Raw genomic sequence first — 18,679 nt, 5'->3', positions numbered from 1 at the left:
GAACGGGTCTTTCAATAGCCATGAAATCGGACACATATTAACTTTGAACGAAATACATTCTGTCACACATTTTATGTTTTTACATTAAAAAAACTTTTGACATTTGGTTTTCAAAAAGAGTACTTACAGATCACGCCCTCTGAAAAGTGTATTATTCCAAATTTTCTCTTCCTAGTGAAAAAGAAACTTTTTTTTTTTTACTCTATACATTTCTTCGACATGGGAGTTAGCCTAAGCGGAGCATTGCTAGACAGATAAAAGGCAGCTCTGCTCTGCTGCGCTGACCCAAATTGTGGTCAATTTCCAATTGGAGACAAATCAAACACCCGCCCCCACCCCCACAGTCCAGCAGCCTGGAGCCATTAAAAAAATGTCAAGGTACTCCGAACCCAAACCTTTTATGATGCCCAAGCAGGTCTTTTTAAACTGATGCCCAGCAGCAACAAGCCACAAAGCCCCAGAGTAGTTCTCCCCACTCACAGTGGGTTCCTGTCTGAAACCACCTTCATGGGTTCACTTTGTTTACTCGTGCACATCTCTCAGATCTCACACCATCTTTGAACTTTTTTTCAGAATCAACCAATTCCACATGGAAACTCTGCTGCTACTGCTTTTCAATGGCCAAAACTGATTATGGCCAAGTCTAAAACAATGCAATGTTCTGTTTTTTCACAACTGTTGAATTCAGGAGGTAGAGCTTTGACCTGCTAATTTTTTGTGGTTTTAATATGTTCTTGTGGCATTTTTTTCTCATTATGGAGGACATGTATATTTATAACAAACAAAAAAAATCAAGCTTATTGCATTTCTGAGTACTTTTTTATTTAGTAGGAGGTCTCATGACATATCAGACAGACTAGAGAGGTAACATCTCTCAGCTGGCCTGTAAACACCTTGACGTCTTCAAAAAAACAAAAAACTGGGAAGGCTTTTTTTTCAGAGAGAAGGGAGCTGAGGCATCTTTGCTAAAATGTTGCTTCCTCAACCATAGAAAAACACCTCATAATGGATGAGTGGTTGGAAATGTTATTTATTTAGGATTACGGCAAAGCTTTAATGGGTTATCTCAGCCATGAACTAAATGCAGAGGAGCAGGCTTTTACACAAACCAAATGGTATTCATAAACTGAATTTCACTTAACATAAGCTTTAAAAAAAAAAGAAAACTGGTTTTCTTTGCAGCTTCTTTTGTCTGAATGTGGTTTTCAAAGTCTCAACCACATCTCATGTTAAGGAGGTATTGATGTCAGGTGTCAGCTCAACAGACTGAATGACTGAAATGACTGAAATATTTCACACTAGTTGGTTTTAAGGCATAAGTATGCGTGTGAACACTATCTGTTTTGTGTACATGTTGACAGGTGGACATTTTTGCAACTAACAGGTGTGTTTATAACATTTGAGTGTGTGTGTGGACAGGCTCCGCCCTTTTTTTTTTGTTTTTTTTTTACATTTGAACCTTACCATAATGATTAACAACCAGTAAACTTGTTGCTTTATGCTGCTTCATGGTCTTATCCCCCTTCCCCTCCTATTATCACCCCCTACCCCCCCTCTCTCTAACGTCCCTCTTTCTTCTTCCCCTCTTTCCTTTTCCGTCCGGTCCAACACCAAAGATTTTCAGACATGTTTGAAATTAATAAAGTTTGGCCTCAATTACAAAAGGGGTTTATTCAGACATACCTTTGGTTTGTCTGAAGATTAATAACCCCTCTTGTTAAAGTAAAATATGTCCAACCCAAGAGGCCCTCAGCTCTCATCTGTCTGCCTAGCTGTTGGACAGGACAAGTTAAAAGAAAAAAAAAAAAAAAAAAAAAAAAAAAAAAAAAAAAAAGGAGGTATTGATGTCAGAGAAGGAACACCAGGCAATAAAATAATGTCAAACCACGTATGTTTAGTTTAATAGACATTAAAATGGATTTCGCCAGATTACCTAAAATAGCGACTCGTCGCATTTCGGGCAGACACTCGGCAGAATTGCAGGTTACTCCCCTAGGGCGGGTCAGTTAATTAACCCACCTGCTTAGTGTCCTATTTAAGTCAGGTGTGCAATTGTTCATTCTCTCTTACCTTCAGCGCTCATTCTTTGCCGTTCCCTGTGCTCGCTGTTCTCTTTTTACTGTCCCACCGGTCCCTGTCGGATCTTGTTGGATCTTCATCCTTTTCGCATCAGCGCTGTGTTCCTCTTCGCCGATTCTCCGTGTTCGTTGTTCTCCTTCTGCGTCATGGTGTCCTCCCCCGTTCTTCTGTTTGTTGGTTTCCCCCCTTCTTACGGGGGGGACATCCGTCTCCCCGCGACTGCCCCTGTGTTTCGGCTTCCGGCTCGTGGCGCGTCTTCGGATCCGCGGCTCTCGTGTCGCGTGCCTGCGTGTCGCATTGCGTGTCTACGGAGCAGTGTCCTGCCTCAGTCGGGTTGTCTGTGGCGATCGATCGGGAGATGTCTCGGCGTTTTTGGGTGCCGTAGTCGCCGGAATGCTTGGTGAGCGGCGTGCGTTGGCTTCGGCTACTGTGCTGTGTTTTCTTCCGAGTTTTCCTGCTGTCGCTGTCGTCTGTGACGTCACGCTCCTAAGGACCCTGGGACTTGCAGTTCTCTATAAGGCACAGTGCGTTTTCAGACTCTGGTCCGGTTTCTGCTGTCTGGGCCATTATTCAGTGGCGGCTATTTGTTTTGCTTTCTTTGAAGCTGTGTACAATTGCTAGTTGACCTGTATTTGGATGGGTTGGTTTATTGGTAGGTCTCTTTAGTGTGAGGGGGAGAGGAGGTAAAGTGGCGAGTGGAACTAAATTCTGCCCCGTTGTGTGTGCGTCTGTCAGTTTGCGCATGGCCTGTCCACTCACGCACACTGGTGTTTTGTTTTGTTTTTTGTGTTTTTTGGCGTTCTGGTTGTGTGTTCTTTGGTTGTTTGGGGATTTGTCGTGGGGGGGTTCATGATGGGCTTTTCCCAGGGGCCGTTTCTGTTTTGGATCGGCACTAAGGTGACACCCGGACGTTCATGTCGACGCGATTGTGTGGGAACTGTCGCGCCTCGGTTCCTCCGCTTTGATTTTGGCATCGGCGGCTTTTTTCCTCGTGTTCCTTCTGATTTTCGTTTTCGCTCGGCTGACTATGCCATCTCTATAAGTTGTTCTGTCAGACACTCGTTTTGGATTTCGGTTCCGCTTTATTCAAGGAAGACGGATGGGTCTCCGCCATCCGGATCATTTGTTTCTGCTCGGATCTTGGTTTTGATGCGCGCCTCTCTGTTCCTATGTAATCTTCGTGTTGTGCTGCACGTCGTTCATCCTGTCTGTGGAGTATCCGGACGTCCTTGGTTACTTCATTTCAGTGGTCTGTGCTTTGTTTCCACCTATTCCAGCATCTCTATTATCGGATGCAAGAATCAAATCCGGCCGAGCCGCACTCCGTTGCTACGTGCGATGTTGACCTTCCTCATCTACAATCTCCTTGGTTCTCGGTTATACTTCCCAGTGCCTGCTCCTCCGTGACCTTCCGCAGGTGCGTCCCTTTGGAACTTTTGAAGGTTACTTCTCTTACCACTGGTGTACATAAAATTTGGTGTTAAGTTTTTGTGCAGGTTCTGTATTTCACTGTCACTTCTCTGTTGGAATTTTTGATTATGGTGGTTTCCATTGTGCGATGACTCCACAATGGGACTTTTCTTAACTTCTACCGAATTTCGCTTCTCAGTATTGTTCTTTTAAAAGCAGTGTTATTCCATTTTGTCTCAAGCATTTTAAAACTGATCAGTTTCTGGGTTATTTGGATGTTCGTTGCCAAGACTAATACTGGTTTTGTCTTTATCTATGCATCGCATCCTGAGCCTGCGAACGCCTACTCCCCGGTCAGCTGCTCCATTTCTGCCGATTGTCACCCCTGCATTCCCTGGTCTGGTGCTGCAACGATGACTGCTCAACGCACCTATTGCTGCACTGAAAGTGAAGAGGTGGTGGACCTCCTCTGCGTTCCAAGGATATTTCTGGCTTGAATCAATCTGTCAGCGGTGGAATGAGTGTGAAATTCTTGGATTATAAATGTTGAAAGAAAATTATTGTCAGGTGGAAGCCTAAAAAATTAAGGATGTTCTGGGTTTGTATTGGTATGCGATGGAGCTACAAAATTGGTTCGTAAGTTCATTTATATGTTAGTGTAATGGAACTCGACTTCATGGAGGTTTGAGGGCGTTTATTTGGTATGCCAAATGGGAGAACTTTGTGGCCGTTAGGCTCGTTGTGGGATTGTCGTTGGGAGTTCGTAATAATGGAAGTTACTAAGCCTGCGTGAGTAGCATGCCTAATGGATGTTGTGGCGTCGAGCCCGTCATAGTGTGATGGCAGCTTAGATTAATGGATGTTTCTGAGCTTGTGTGAATATTATGCCAGATGAAATGTTTATGGCCGTTAACCCCGTCATAGTATGAGATGGAAGCTTCGTATATGGGGTTATTTCAGCATGGCATAGAATGTCATGTATTGGATGTAAGTTTGTGTCATCCTAGGGTCGTTCATGGCGGCTAAAATTGTAGTTCCGCACAGCGTTTTGCGGACGTGGGCTTTACGTTCTAAAATCAGGTATGAGTACTTCTTCTGTCGGCTCCCATTTCATTTCTTTCCCTTTCTCTTTTAGGTAGTATGCTCCCCTGGTGAACGGGAGCGGCCCAAACGGTCAATGGTGCTGGGGTAAACACATAGCAGATACACTAGATAGCATGTTCCCTTCGTAGAGTGGTTCTCGTATGGGAGCGGCCCAAACGGTCAATGGTGCCGGGTAAACACATAGCAGGTACACTAGATAGCATGTTCCCTTCGTAGAGTGGTTCTCGTATGGGAGCGGCCAAAACGGTCAATGGTGCCGGGTAAACACATAGCAGATACACTAGATAGCATGTTCCCTTCGTAGAGTGGTTCTCGAAGGGAGCGGCCAAACGGTCAATGGTGCCGGGTAAACACATAGCAGATACACTAGATAGCATGTTCCCTTCGTGGAGTGGTTCTCGAAGGGATCGGCCAAACGGTCAATGGTGCCGGGTAAACACATAGCAGATACACTAGATAGCATGTTCCCTTCGTAGAGTGGTTCTCGAAGGGAGCGGCCAAACGGTCAATGGTGCCGGGTAAACACATAGCAGATACACTAGATAGAATGTTCCCTTCGTAGAGTGGTTCTCGAAGGGATCGGCCAAACGGTCAATGGTGCCGGGTAAACACATAGCAGTCATACTGGAAAATTAAATGAAATGAAGTGAAAATGGAATGCCGCCGAAAACACACCTCATCTTATTTACACACTGATTATACATTCACATTTTCTTCTTCTGGATGATCTTGGGTTGGGGGTTTGTTACCCTAAAGCGTAAGGAAAATAATTATCTTAAGAGAAGTCCTTCCTCAAGTGGAAGCCGCGAATGATGAGTTTAAAATGCATGGTGTTTAAATTGAATCAGGTTGTGTAATCTCGTTTGCTCCCCTCCAGTCTTCTCTCTCTCTCTTCAGATAGTATGCTCCCCTGGTGAACGGGAGCGGCCCAACGGTCAATGGTGCCGGGGTAAACACATAGCAGATACACTAGATAGCATGTTCCCTTCGTAGAGTGGTTCTCGAAGGGAGCGGCCAAACGGTCAATGGTGCCGGGTAAACACATAGCAGATACACTAGATAGCATGTTCCCTTCGTAGAGTGGTTCTCGAAGGGAGCGGCCAAACGGTCAATGGTGCCGGGTAAACACATAGCAGATACACTAGATAGCATGTTCCCTTCGTAGAGTGGTTCTCGAAGGGAGCGGCCAAACGGTCAATGGTGCCGGGTAAACACATAGCAGATACACTAGATAGCATGTTCCCTTCGTAGAGTGGTTCTCGAAGGGATCGGCCAAACGGTCAATGGTGCCGGGTAAACACATAGCAGATACACTAGATAGCATGTTCCCTTCGTAGAGTGGTTCTTGAAGGGAGCGGCCAAACGGTCAATGGTGCCGGGTAAACACATAGCAGATACACTAGATAGAATGTTCCCTTCGTAGAGTGGTTCTCGAAGGGATCGGCCAAACGGTCAATGGTGCCGGGTAAACACATAGCAGTCATACTGGAAAATGAAATGAAATGAAGTGAAAATGGAATGATGCCGAAAACACACCTCATCTTATTTACACACTGATTATACATTCACATTTACATTTTCTTCTTCTGGATGATCTTGGTGTTGGGGGTTGTTACCCGAAAGTGTATGGAAAAAATAAGTGTCTCAAGGAATTGAACGGAGCCTTATGCCAAAACGAAGTTGTGAATCAAATTGTGAATGTCAACCTAAAGATGTTGTGAAATAAATATTCTTCTGCAAGAGTTGTCTGACTGAAATAGCGACTCGTCGCATTTCGGGCAGACACTCGGCAGAATTGCAGGTTACTCCCCTAGGGCGGGTCAGTTAAATAACCCACATGCTTAGTGTCCTATTTAAGTCACGTGTGCAATTGTTCATTCTCTCTTACCTTCAGCGCTCATTCTTTGCCCCTCCCTCCTCCCCGGCTTCCACCTGTGGGCTCCGTTACGGGGGTTGTTACCCGAAAGTGTATGGAAAAAATAAGTGTCTCAAGGAATTGAACGGAGCCTTATGCCAAAACGAAGTTGTGAATCAAATTGTGAATGTCAACCTAAAGATGTTGTGAAATAAATATTCTTCTGCAAGAGTTGTCTGACTGAAATATTGTATAAACTTTAAGGAATTGGACATTAGTGCTCATTTCTAGGTCTCGTAAATATTAAAAAAAAAAAAGGTTCACAACTCTGACAATAATTTGAAACCCTAAGGTGCTCAGGAAATGACGACTTCATTTTTATGTTTAGTCTGAGCAATAAAATATATTATTCCAATTTGCCATGTTTTTTTTTAAAATAAATTAGCAAAATTACACACTGTAATTTCTTTATTTAATTTTGTTTGCCTGAAAGCCCTAAAATAATAATAAAATCAGCCCTGCTAAAAATCAATTCCTGTTCATCCAAATATTTAGTTATGTTAGTGCTGTAGAACATTCAGGAAGAAGATTTTCTTAAAAAAAAAAAAAGACTCTTAGGGTTAAAGGTCTTGATCTTATAGGAGCCCTATAACATTTTTTTTAAGAAAGTAAAACAGATTAACTGCTTAAAGTGATTCAAGTGTGTCAACATTTTTGGCATTTTAAAATTGTTTTTTTTTTTCTTCATTTTTTGGGGGAGGGGGTGTTCATTTTAGGCAGCAGCAATCAAAAGCAGCCAATAAATAAATAAATAAAAACATAGAATATAAATAATTTGAACCCTTTAACGCCTAAATCTATTTCCAGCAATTAAAAATGAAAGAAAAAAATTGATGCTACATTTTGGTAATTTTGAATTAGAGGTGATTTGTTGCATATTCGCGACAGGCATCAAGGGATTAAATAATAATAATTATGGTCATGTGGCCAAGTTTGACCCAATGGGTTTTCCAAGGTTAATTTATTCGGTTTGGCTTTGACTTTAAGTATTTACACTAAATTATGGTGACATTAATACATCACATTCTATACAGAATATTCCAGGCAAGAACTAAATGTAGAATTTGAAAAGGTTGAGGAAAATCAGGAGAAAATTCTTTCCAGGCTGAACAGCGCAGAATATTTTGCCCACAAATTCAGTCACTGGATGCTTTGTTATCATGCAAATATTGATTCCGGCCGTTTGAATAGAATCTAATTTACTTCAAATCGATTTTGTGCTCACTGACTAATCAAATTCTCCGACTATGCACAGATCTCTTTCAAACAGAAATGTGTGTGGGTGCAGTGATGGCCATCGCTGTCCAAGTCAGAAAAATAACTGAGGTGTCATTCATAGCTGCCCTGTACCTCCCACGTGACTGTGTAGGAGAAAGCCGCTCAGAAATCTATGGATCATGCGATGACAAATTTACCAACAGCCCACACGATTGCAGTATTGACACCGTTTGCAGCATATACTGGTCTGAAGCTCACCTAAATGTTTGGAACAGAAAAGACAGCAGATTCTTTTCATTTGACAATTTGAATTATTTGCTTGGCAGACACTGGCTTCATAAGCCTGACATTGCCATGACAGCAATAAGTGTTTCCCCCTATTTTAACTGGTATGGATGAACCCCCATCAATATACAGAAATTTGCTTGTGGCAAGTTCTGTTCAACCAACTGATCAAAGAATGAGACATATAAAGGTGCAAAGATAACACGGAGTAGGTCACGGAGACAATGTCATATTTCCTATAAAAATGATCCATGCTTTTAGAAAGACTTCTCTGAAAAATGAGCAAAGATCTATTTGGTTAAAGTGCATGAAACGACTTTGAGATATAGAGGTGACAAAGTTCTGTTCTTGAACTCTTAGCATGGTGAAGTTATTCCAAAGTTTATGTAATTTCTAAACTTTTTCTTAAGTGGAAATGAAAGGAGTGCTGTGCCAGTGGATTAAACACTCCTAATGTGACATCACTAATCATGCCAATTTTGTTGATTAAAATTGTGCTTTGGGTGTTTTTAACATGTTCTTGTCGCATTTTTCTGATGGACAACATAAATAAAGAAGATAACGTTAAAAATAGCATTTCTGAGTATTTCTTCAATGAGATCATTGTTAAGCAAAAGCACACGAAAATATTTAAAAAAAGATTGTAGGTGTGATGAAGAAAATACACGGGCATACCATTCTGATGCACCAACTTGTAGACAACTAGATCCACGTACGTCTTTGTTTCCCTTCGTCTGAGCTGGCTCCTGGCTCAGAGCTGTATGGTAATGTTAGTTTGGGGGTGTGAGGGGCTGTAAGATAGCAGGAGTGAGTGGAAACGCAAAGTTCAATTATCTGTAACAGGAAGGGGGTGGGGTTGCACTACAACAATGGTTTCCGCCCAGAACTCAGAGACAAATTTCTCACAAACTTCTCCCACTCTGCAGAAACTATGTCCTAAAAAACGACAGAGGTTTTCTGATTTTGGCTAAAAACAACATACTCAGAATTTCAAAGACTAAGGTTTTCTTTAGAATATAGCCAACCTTTTACACAGAATATTAGTTAGTTATTAGATATAACTGCCCCTGGAGGGTGACGAAGTTGGTTAAATGGTGGGACGCTGCAGCCACTATCCCCTGGTGGTATTCTTTGCCCTGATCTAGGAACCAGCTGTTCCCACCTGCAGGGTCAAGCAGGTCTATCCCGTGAAGCAGCAGGTGTCTGTCTGGTTCAGTTATCTGCTTCAACAGACGTTAGTCTATGCAGAGACGTAGTGCAATTTTTCTTGCATACACATACAACAATCTTTCAAGTTCCTTAACAAGTGGCTTTGGTATTGATGTGTGCATTTGCACAGGAACATCATCTTTTCAGTTGATCCCCATGTGTGGGCTCAGATTACACCCAATGCAATTCCCATCTCTCGCAAAAGCCTTCGACTTCTCATAAAACATTTGTCAGACTCCTTTGTGTTTTTCCTCCAAATGATCTCAGTTCACATGGGAATGTGGAAGGCCAGGCGCTCGCTCTAGCAACTGATTGGCAACCTCATTCACTCTTAACAGTGTTTGTGGAGCTATCATGCATGTCAGTATCTACAACTCACTCGATCCGGCGCAAGATACCCATGGATGTAATTGATAGTCATGGAAGAATAATATCATGTTTAGTTTTGTTGTTAACAGCAATGTTCACAAAAGGCTAAACCAAGTTCTGGCATCTATTGAAGTACAGTAAACCCTTGTTTTTCGCTGGGATTACGTTCCAAAAAGAACTCATGATAGGCAAAATCAGTGAAGTAGAAAACTTTATCTTTTTTTAACAATTATTATACAATTAAATATTCTATTATACATTGAAAAGAAAGAACAAACCATTTTAAAGGCTCAAGCATTTGTTTCACAAATCAAAATACTTTAGAAACGTTTTTTTTCAACAAATAACTTTATCATCAATGTGAACAGAAGGCTTCAAATTGCGGAGATTAGCCCCGCCCACCGCGACCCGAGTAATTGGATTAAACGGGAGAAAATGTTAAATGATTATGAAAAAAATACAGAGTACAGTTGGACAAATAGCGACTCAGGTGTATTTCACTGCTCTTCACACTGAGCCGCTGCATCCTGACTCCGCTCTGCACTGTTTTCTTCTTTTGAAGCCCGCGGAGCAGCTGTGTTTGATCGGGAGAAGAACATAGTGATAGGCAGTTGTTGTCGCTCTTTTTTCAATGGGTTTCAGAGAAACTTAAAATTGCAAGAGAATTTGCACATACGTAGTGTTAATTTGGCAAGCTGTTTTACGTACGTGTACACTTTAAACTGCAACGTTATTGACGCACAAGTAGAGAAGAAGCGGAGTGACTTTTTAGCCAATCAGAATGCAGAACACAATGCACGATGCAAATCCGTGAAGTAGCGAAACCGTGAAAAGTAAACCGCGTTACAGTGAGGGATCACTGTACATCATATCTTTAATGCTACTTACACACATGTAGCATGTGCACTTTAAAAAGTATCCCATCCATGTGTCACTGCTAAATCCGAGTCCCTGAACTGGTCACAATCCAATGAGCATTCAATGAGCCTGAAAATGGACTTAGAGACTTGTGTATCGACACATGAACACGAGAGTTTTAAACACAGGAGCCCGAAGTGTGCATTGATGAGCGTTTACACAGGCTTTTCATTGGATGTTGTTACTTGAACAAGCATTATAAAGACTGTTGTGAACAAAGCATAAGGCTTTCCATTCCTGAACTGACTCAAGATCTTGAACAAATGCTGGACCTCTGCGTAAAACTTTGTGGCACACATTTATACACAGGTTAACAAAGTACAATTCCCGGAAATGAGGTTAATCACCAGAAGCAGGACTGCAGGAGGAGGTGTGGCCATATACTGACAACTTTCACTTCACAGATTCAAAATTTAACCATTTATTATAATCCGACAATCTTCTTTCTCTTTCGGCTTTTCCCATCAGGGGTCGCCACAGCGAATCATCCTTTTCCACCTCACTCTATCATGAACATCTTCTACCCTAACATTAGCCAACTTCATGTCCTCTGTTAAGACAATGATATCTTTATATTTATCCTCTAATTTCTTTCTGCAACAAGACATTTACTGGTAAAAGCAGTCTGTAAAGAGGCTGACTTTAATGTTGTGTGTCTGGCAGGCAATCATGCATCCGTGCACCACATCAAAGTAAAAAACGAAAATCAAATTAAGCCTTTTGGGGAACAACAGATACAGTTTGAGAGCTTTCCTTGGAGCAGCTTATTTATCATATTATCAAGAAAAACAAACAGAAAAGCAAACAAATCCTTGATCAAAATGGGGGAAACTACTTTGTTGACAATTAGGACTGATTTATCAGGCCTTTAGAGACATTCTCACAGCGTCGGCACTGACTCGTGTGGATTCTCAGCACTATAGCATGAACGTCACTGGAAGGTACGTTCTTTATGACATTTTTTCAGCAAATATTGGTTAAGAATTATGTTGCAACTTTAAAAAAGACATTAAATCTAATGTTTTTTAAAGTGATAAATTGTTGCTTTAATGATTGGAGAAGTGACAGAGCATGCATCTCTTTCTTTCATCCTGCAGTCAGATTGTGGAGAGTTAAATACATAATGCTGATAAAACATTCCAACTCCAAGCAGGGTAAGTTGTAGGCGTGACATGACTGGCTCTGACATATCAGTTTGACCCTGTTCTGACCAGTAGTGTGGCGGCTATAAATGGGTGTATGTTTGTGTGCATGTGTGTGTTTGTATGGCGTCAGGGCTAATGTGGCATACCGTGACATACTGATAAATCTTCCAGCAGCCTGTGCTCTGCCCTTTCACAGCTGCTGACTATGTTAATGGAGAGGGGAGATACCGGCTCTGCCGGCTTTCTCTGCCACGCTCGCCCTGTTGAGACACTAACAGTACAAACTGATTTAATGTTTAAGGCCATACAGCTTGTGGCTTTCTGTACCTGAGCGTGAAAAGATAGAATTTATTTCAGTCGCGTCTTGACAGAAAGCTAAATGGGGAATGGTTGCTCTTTTTACAAAAGAAACTAAGGAATGCACAAATATAATTTTAAATCTGTCCATGTCTCAATTGTGTAGTTTTTCAGCATAATATTAAAATATGAATAGAACAAGCTCACAATCAAACACACAAACGATTGCTTTGGTAACAAGAATCAAACTGAGAAACTAGTTTTTGTCAACTCAAAAACACGGTCTGAACACCGACTGAACCTCATTTCTAAGTAATTTTGGATTACTCTTGACATAATAGGAGATCCACTGAACACAAATATGACAAGATGACAGATAACAACTTTAAAATTAAACAGAGCCGGGTCCTGGCTGGTTGGGTGGGCCGGGGTGGGTTTGGGGGGGTGGGCTCTGCCGGGCCTGTCGTTCTCCCGGCTCGGGGCTCTGGTTGCCTGGGTGGGGTGGTGGTGGGGGCGCACACTCTGCCGGCAACTTGGCAGGGGTTCCTGGGCGGGTGCCTGCTGGGCGCAGGGTAGGCAGTGCGGCTGACCGGGAACGGCGGCCGGGTGCCGTGCTGGGTGGCTGGTCGCCGTGGCTGGGGCTGGGGGGGGGGGGCTTGGGGCTCTGGGGCCTGGGGTCGTCTGCCCGTGGCCGGTGTTTCGCCCGTGGCCGGTAGTTGGCGCGTGGCCTGGCCCCCCGGGGGTCGGCGCCGCAGTCACAGCAGGGGTTAATGGGTTCACTTGGGTGGGTTTATTTCATTATTATTATTATTATTATTATTATTATATTAATTATTTTATTATTATTATTATTATTATTATTATTATTATTACTTATTTATTTTTTGGGGGGGGGGTTTGGGGGGGCAGTGTGCTAGTCCTTAGGGGGGCCAGGGTATGAATGGTGGGGCTGGACCCCCTGCCCCCCCGTTCTGGCACCGGGACCCTTCCTTGCTGGCTGTCTCTCGGCGCCGCGAGGCTCTGGCCTCCGACTGCGGCTGGCTTGGCGTTTCTGGCTGCCCGGCCGCTCTGGGAGGGGGGGCGCCTACCGCGGCCGGCTGGGGGGCCGGTCGCTCGGGGGAGCCTTCTCCCCCGGTTGTGCCCATCCGCCCGCTCCTCCCCGCTCTCACCCAAACAAATATTGCACACAGGCACATAGGGCCCCGGGATCTGGATGGGAGGGGTATGCTGGCGGGGCTCACTGGGGATGCCCCTCTCTGGGTTCTCGTTGGCACCCGCCCTCCTCCCCGCTTTTTACTTGCATATTAGACACTCTGATTCATCTAGGGCCTTGTGGAGAGGGTCTGGTGGAGGGGGGCACGGTGAAACATCCGTGCTCACCTTTCGCTGGCCCCCCCACAATTTTAACTTCCTCTGTAGACACACACACTGCATGCTAGCAGCACACACACAGCAAATACACACCACTCACAGAGGGACTCGGAGTGGGGGGCTTTGCGGCTTGGCAGCGGTGGATCCCCCCACACTGGTGACCTCCTATTTTACCTGCAGCACACACACAGCACTCCCACACCTCCATACATGGGTGGGGTCGGGGGGGGGCGGCCGGTCTTCACCCGCCTGGTCCTCTCAGGGCGGCCGGGCTTATGGGTGTCCTGTCGGCTGCGGGAGGGGTCGGGCATGCGGCGCTGGGGGTCGGCTGGCTGGGGGGGGGGGTTGCTGCTTGGCGGCGGGGGTAGGGAGGGTAACCAGATGATTGTGAGTATGTGTGTGTGAGTGCATGGGTAGGACCGACCTGGGGGCTGGCTCGCTGGGACCCTCTGGGGCTTTCCCTCCCCATCACAGAGAGGGGAGGGCACTGAGAGGGTTGGGGAGGGGGGGTCAGATATTATGGCGGGGGGGGTGGTAGTGCGTAGGGTTTTAGGGGGGTGGCTGTGGCTGTGGGTGCGTGGCGATCCCTGGGTTGCTAGGGTCGCGGGCCTGGGCTGGCTTGCGGGGACGGGGCGCCGGTCGGGTGGTGGCCGGCTCTTGGGTTCCGGGGGCCCTGGCTTCGTCCCTGGCCTTTGTCTCGGTGTCCGGCGCCCGGTGGCCCCCATGGCTGCCGCCTGGTACGGCTAAGCGCTCCTGTCTTGTGGCCTGGGGGCCGGACACTGGGTTCGCTTGTGCCTCTGGGCATTGGGGGGGCCCCTGTAGGGGGGCCCTCTCTGTGCCTGGCTGGTGGGGTGGGCGGTCCCCTCCTCCTCCCCTCCCGGGCTGCCTGGGTCCGGATGCTGGGGGGGCTTCTGGCCTGGGGGGCTCTCCTCCCCTCTCCTGGTCTGGCTGGTCTGGCTGGGTAGGATCTGGCTCCCTTTATGAACACACGGTTCACGTCGGCAGCATGCATGTATCTCCACCCCCACGTGCACGTGCACACTGCCACACTGCTCCCTGTCTGCTTCATCCCTCCTCCTTACCAACAGTGTATTGATGGACAGTTTTTTTTTCTCGCTCATCTTAGTGTCAGATTTTCACCTTTGATGTAACATTCGTCTTTCCAGCAGATCTGGTATAATTGTTACAGCTTAAATTAATAACTTAGTCAAATCAGTGCTTGTATCCCCCACCTTTTCACCTTTCTTCCTTTTACTCTCTTCCACCCTCCCCTCACATTCTTCCCCTCTCCCTCCCCACACACACTAAATGTAACAAATAAATAAAAAATAATACGACAAAAAGGGGTTTATACAAATCTACACTCTAGTTTCTTGAAGCTATATAACCTCTTTTTGTGATAGTAAAACCTGTCCAACACAAAAAGCCTTCAGCTCTAATCTGTTTGCTCAGCTGTTGGACAGAACAAGTTAAAAAAAAAAAAAAAAAAAAAAAAAAAAAAATTAAACAGAGGGTTAAAGGTCACATTTTTTTTTTATCTCAGATGGAAATATTAAATCTGAATACAGCCTGTCCATGATGGAAACAACTGTGTGTATTTTGTAAAGACTGAAGGGGATGAAGTTATTTAAGCCACTTGATTTGTTTTATGTCCCCAAAGACAAACTTATGACAGTAATTAAAGGCAAACAAAATGCTACATCAAAGACGACTTTATGAATCAAATAATTGTTTTTTTCTAGTCTGTAAATGTTCAACTTTATAAACGTTACCGTAAAGGTGCTGGAAAGTCTGCGCTTCACAACTCTACTTGTAGAAGATTGAAAAAAAGGTTTGTTTGTAAGAAATTGAAATTTCAAAATACAAAAAATAGTTTCAAGAAAAAGTATGTGAAAATTAAGGAATTACGGTACATCTGCAAGATTTTCACAGAAAACAGGGTTTTGACATTACAAAAACATATCCAGCTTAAACAAACCCCACAAACATTATATGATTTCATGCCTTGATTGAAAATAACATGCAAGAATTCAATTCTATAATTCAGAAAAGTAAGTGAACCAGGAGTCCAGGACCTAATTGAAGCCAGGTAAAAGATAGGTGTAGCATGTCAAATAATCTGCAAACTGGAAGAAAAATGTTTTTTCTTCCTTTTTTAACATATGTCCAAAAATATGTAACTTTAAATACACCTGTTGCTGCCACAAATTTGAATATGTTGTTGTCAGAGCATAAGGTTATCCATGCCTTTTATTACAATTTGCAGGAGAACAAAGTAGTTGTTCTTGTTGTTGAACTCCCTCATCACAGTACACTATGTAAAGCATCTATAAGTTACCAACTTCTGATCCCCAGAAACCATGCCATTTGGCAACAAAATCAACACAACAATGCTGCCACCTATACGGCAGAGGTGTTGTGATATAAACCCACACTATCTTGAGTCTCTTCTTTCCTGAGGAAAAGTTGGAGCTGCAATCTGCTCTATGTAGACACTGTTGCCAAACAGATTTCACAAGTCAGCTAAAGCTCACGTCCCACAAAGAAAAGCTAAAAATATAGGTGAAAAATGTGACTTTTGAATGTTATTTTCCTCATGAGCACAGAAGCCAAAGCCTTGTCGTTGTTATTCAAACCTTCCATGCAAACATTTCTGTTCTTCCAGGGTTCATGTTTTTGTCCTTGAGAAAAACATTTTCTGTTAATAACCAAACATTCCTTCATAAAGTCGGTACTGCAGTGGTAGAAACTTTCATATTTATCAAACTGTATTCCTTCAAAGTTGATATTATTATTTTTTTTTGTGTAATAACCTGTGAAACCTGTGGTCATTCCTTCCAGCCTAAACATGGTTCTCCATGTTATTGTCAAGTTTGTACTTAGACAACGGTTGTGTCCAAATTCCTTCACTCATCACTACATTAAGGTGTCTGAGAGGTGCAAGACATGTTTGCATTAAAGACACAACAACAACAAATCCCAGTTCAAATTAACAAATACTGAAACACAACAGAAAATCATGAAACACAATAGCAAATGACGGAGTACTTAAACACAAAAGGGTGCAAATGACCAAATACGGAATCAAAAACAACCTCGGTACAAATGAACAAATCCAGAAACAACAACAAAAGCGGAGAGAGAGCTTTTAACGGAAAGGCAACGTCCAGAATCCTGGAAGTGACATGATATAGAAGTAATTGTGCATGATTTTTTACATTTATTCATTACTGTTTTTTATGTGGACATTTTAAATACATTAGACAGTTCAGAAGCACTTTTTAAATTGTATTACTACAATAAAAATTACCACAATGATTAGCAAGGTAAAGTTTTTGCATCACTTCCGGTAGTAAGACTATTCCCTTTCCATTAAGCTTGCACTTGCCGGCCAGCTGTCCGGCATGTGCAAAACATGACAGCAAAAGATGGAGAAAAAATTAACGAAAGCAAGCAGCTGCTAACGTCCGTTCAATAAAAACATTTGGGCAATTGGTCTGTTGACATGAAGGAGTTCTTTCTTCATTCTGTCTTTGGGCACAGTGTGTTTGGCCTACTTTCACACGTCTTGAAAATAAAGTGAAATAAAGACTGTGGTTACATGATGGCAATGGCTGCGTTTAAATGGGCAAAAGTATTTGGAAAGAACGCCGGATCGGAAGGAAAATGTGTCATGTAAACACACCATTCGGAATACTCTGCCCCAATCAGACTCGTTCGGATCGAAATTTCTTTCCGATTGAGATAGGTGGGTTATGCCGATTGTTGATCTGATCGTTGTTCATGTAAACAGTTCATTCCGATCGTGTGTCACTACTGCTCTGGTTTACGTCACGCATAGACGTTGTTCCGCTCCAGAGAAAGCTTTGGAGCTCAAACAGGACCGACCAGCTGCTCTGCGGAGGCCCGGTGCGAAGCGCCACTCCGCTCTCGCCACTCCGCTCTCGCCCCTCCGCTCTCGCCCCTCTCTCACACCCCTCGTGCCGGGGAGGAGAACTTCGTGACCCGTGACGTCTGGACCCTGCTTGGTCCTGGCTTGTGTGCCGGTGGACCGAACGAAGCTGGATTAATAACTTTGTGTTTGAGGGGAGGATGCTTTGTTACGTGTGTGTTTTGTTGTTTGTGTGACTGCGATCCGTTCCGCCGCTCACGGTTAGCTGCTGTCAGGAGAACCGTGTGTTGGAGCAGAGCTCGGACTTCCAGCTCACACAGAGGCTTTGGAGCGGTGTGTGAGCTTAAAGCAGAAATGTCGCTCAGTCCTTAGAAACCGTTCAAACAATCACGTGGATTTGTGTTTCCAGTCGTGTCCCGAAAAAAATAAAGGCTGATGTTATTCCCACATATTTACGTGCAGCCAAGATGCAGATTATGGCATTTCCCGCATGGATTTTATCAAACATTAAGGCTAGCCTAATGTTGTTAGCGCGTTTTAGCCTCTCCTGGGAGCTCCATTCTTCCACAAAAAAAGCACTGACCAAACGGATAAAAAATAAATTGATGAGCAACAGGCGCTTCATAATATTCATAACATTAATAAAATTACGCTTGGAAGATCGTCTCGTATATTACCGAGCTGCTGCATAAATGTATATGACAGCAAAGGTTTGTTTACTGTAGGACTCATTTCCTTTTTCCGGTATTTTCAACGCTACTGCGCATGCCCAACTGATTTATTCCGACCGAAAGTGTGACCATGTGAACATTTGTTCTAATCGGAAAAAGTTTTTCTGGCCCATGTGCACGGTTGAATTTTAATCCGACCATTGATCTGATCAAGATATTTTGCCCATGTAACCGCGGCTAATGTCAAGCGGTGGCGTGCTTAGTAAGGAATAAACACAATGGCTGTGTTTTCACTGGTGATGTCGGGGCGTGGTAGAAGATTGACCACATCAATTGTTTTGAGGATTATGTTTTCTGACAAGCCTATTGCTCGATATGAACAGGTTAAGGTTTATTCAGGAGGGAGACTCAGCAGCAGTTGGCTTGACCATCGATGATTTGTTGATCAGATGAGATACCAAAATTGCATTAAGATTTCCAGGATTTCGTGCCCAGATCAGGAAGCTGAGACTACTGTGGTTGCACTGGTATGAGATGTTCAGCAGACATCAGGTAGCCAGGAAATCTTCACATCGACCAAAGAAGGCACTTAGAATCTTATGTTTACCCCTTGGTGCCATCCTTTCTGCTTCGGCTGTCTATACTCATTCATAGAGAATTTCAAGACCTGCTGATTATCTGATAGACTTTCTTACGCCTTGATGGCTTGGGAATTTGTGGGGAGGGGGTTGGATAATGGAATTAATAATAACCAGTTGGCTGATAAGGTTTTTTTAGTTGTTCATTACTATAGTCA

General features: G+C 43.7%; 1 long non-coding RNA gene across 1 annotated transcript; it reads left to right on the top strand.

Annotated features, from left to right (window-relative positions):
- The first annotated feature begins 231 nt into the window (after positions 1 to 231).
- LOC144984147 (uncharacterized) lies at positions 232 to 6,677 on the top strand. The gene is made up of 2 exons (XR_013647815.1): positions 232 to 4,624; positions 5,491 to 6,677. It is a non-coding gene; the product is annotated as an uncharacterized LOC144984147 (long non-coding RNA).
- Positions 6,678 to 18,679: the final 12,002 nt, after the last annotated feature.

Source organism: Oryzias latipes, chromosome 15 (assembly GCF_053564925.1).
Source record: "Oryzias latipes strain Hd-rR chromosome 15, Olatipes_Hd-rR_3.1".
NCBI classification, from domain to species: Eukaryota; Metazoa; Chordata; class Actinopteri; order Beloniformes; family Adrianichthyidae; genus Oryzias; species Oryzias latipes.
The sequence above is the reverse complement of the archived record's forward strand: the minus strand, read 5'-3'. Positions and strand labels throughout refer to the sequence as shown.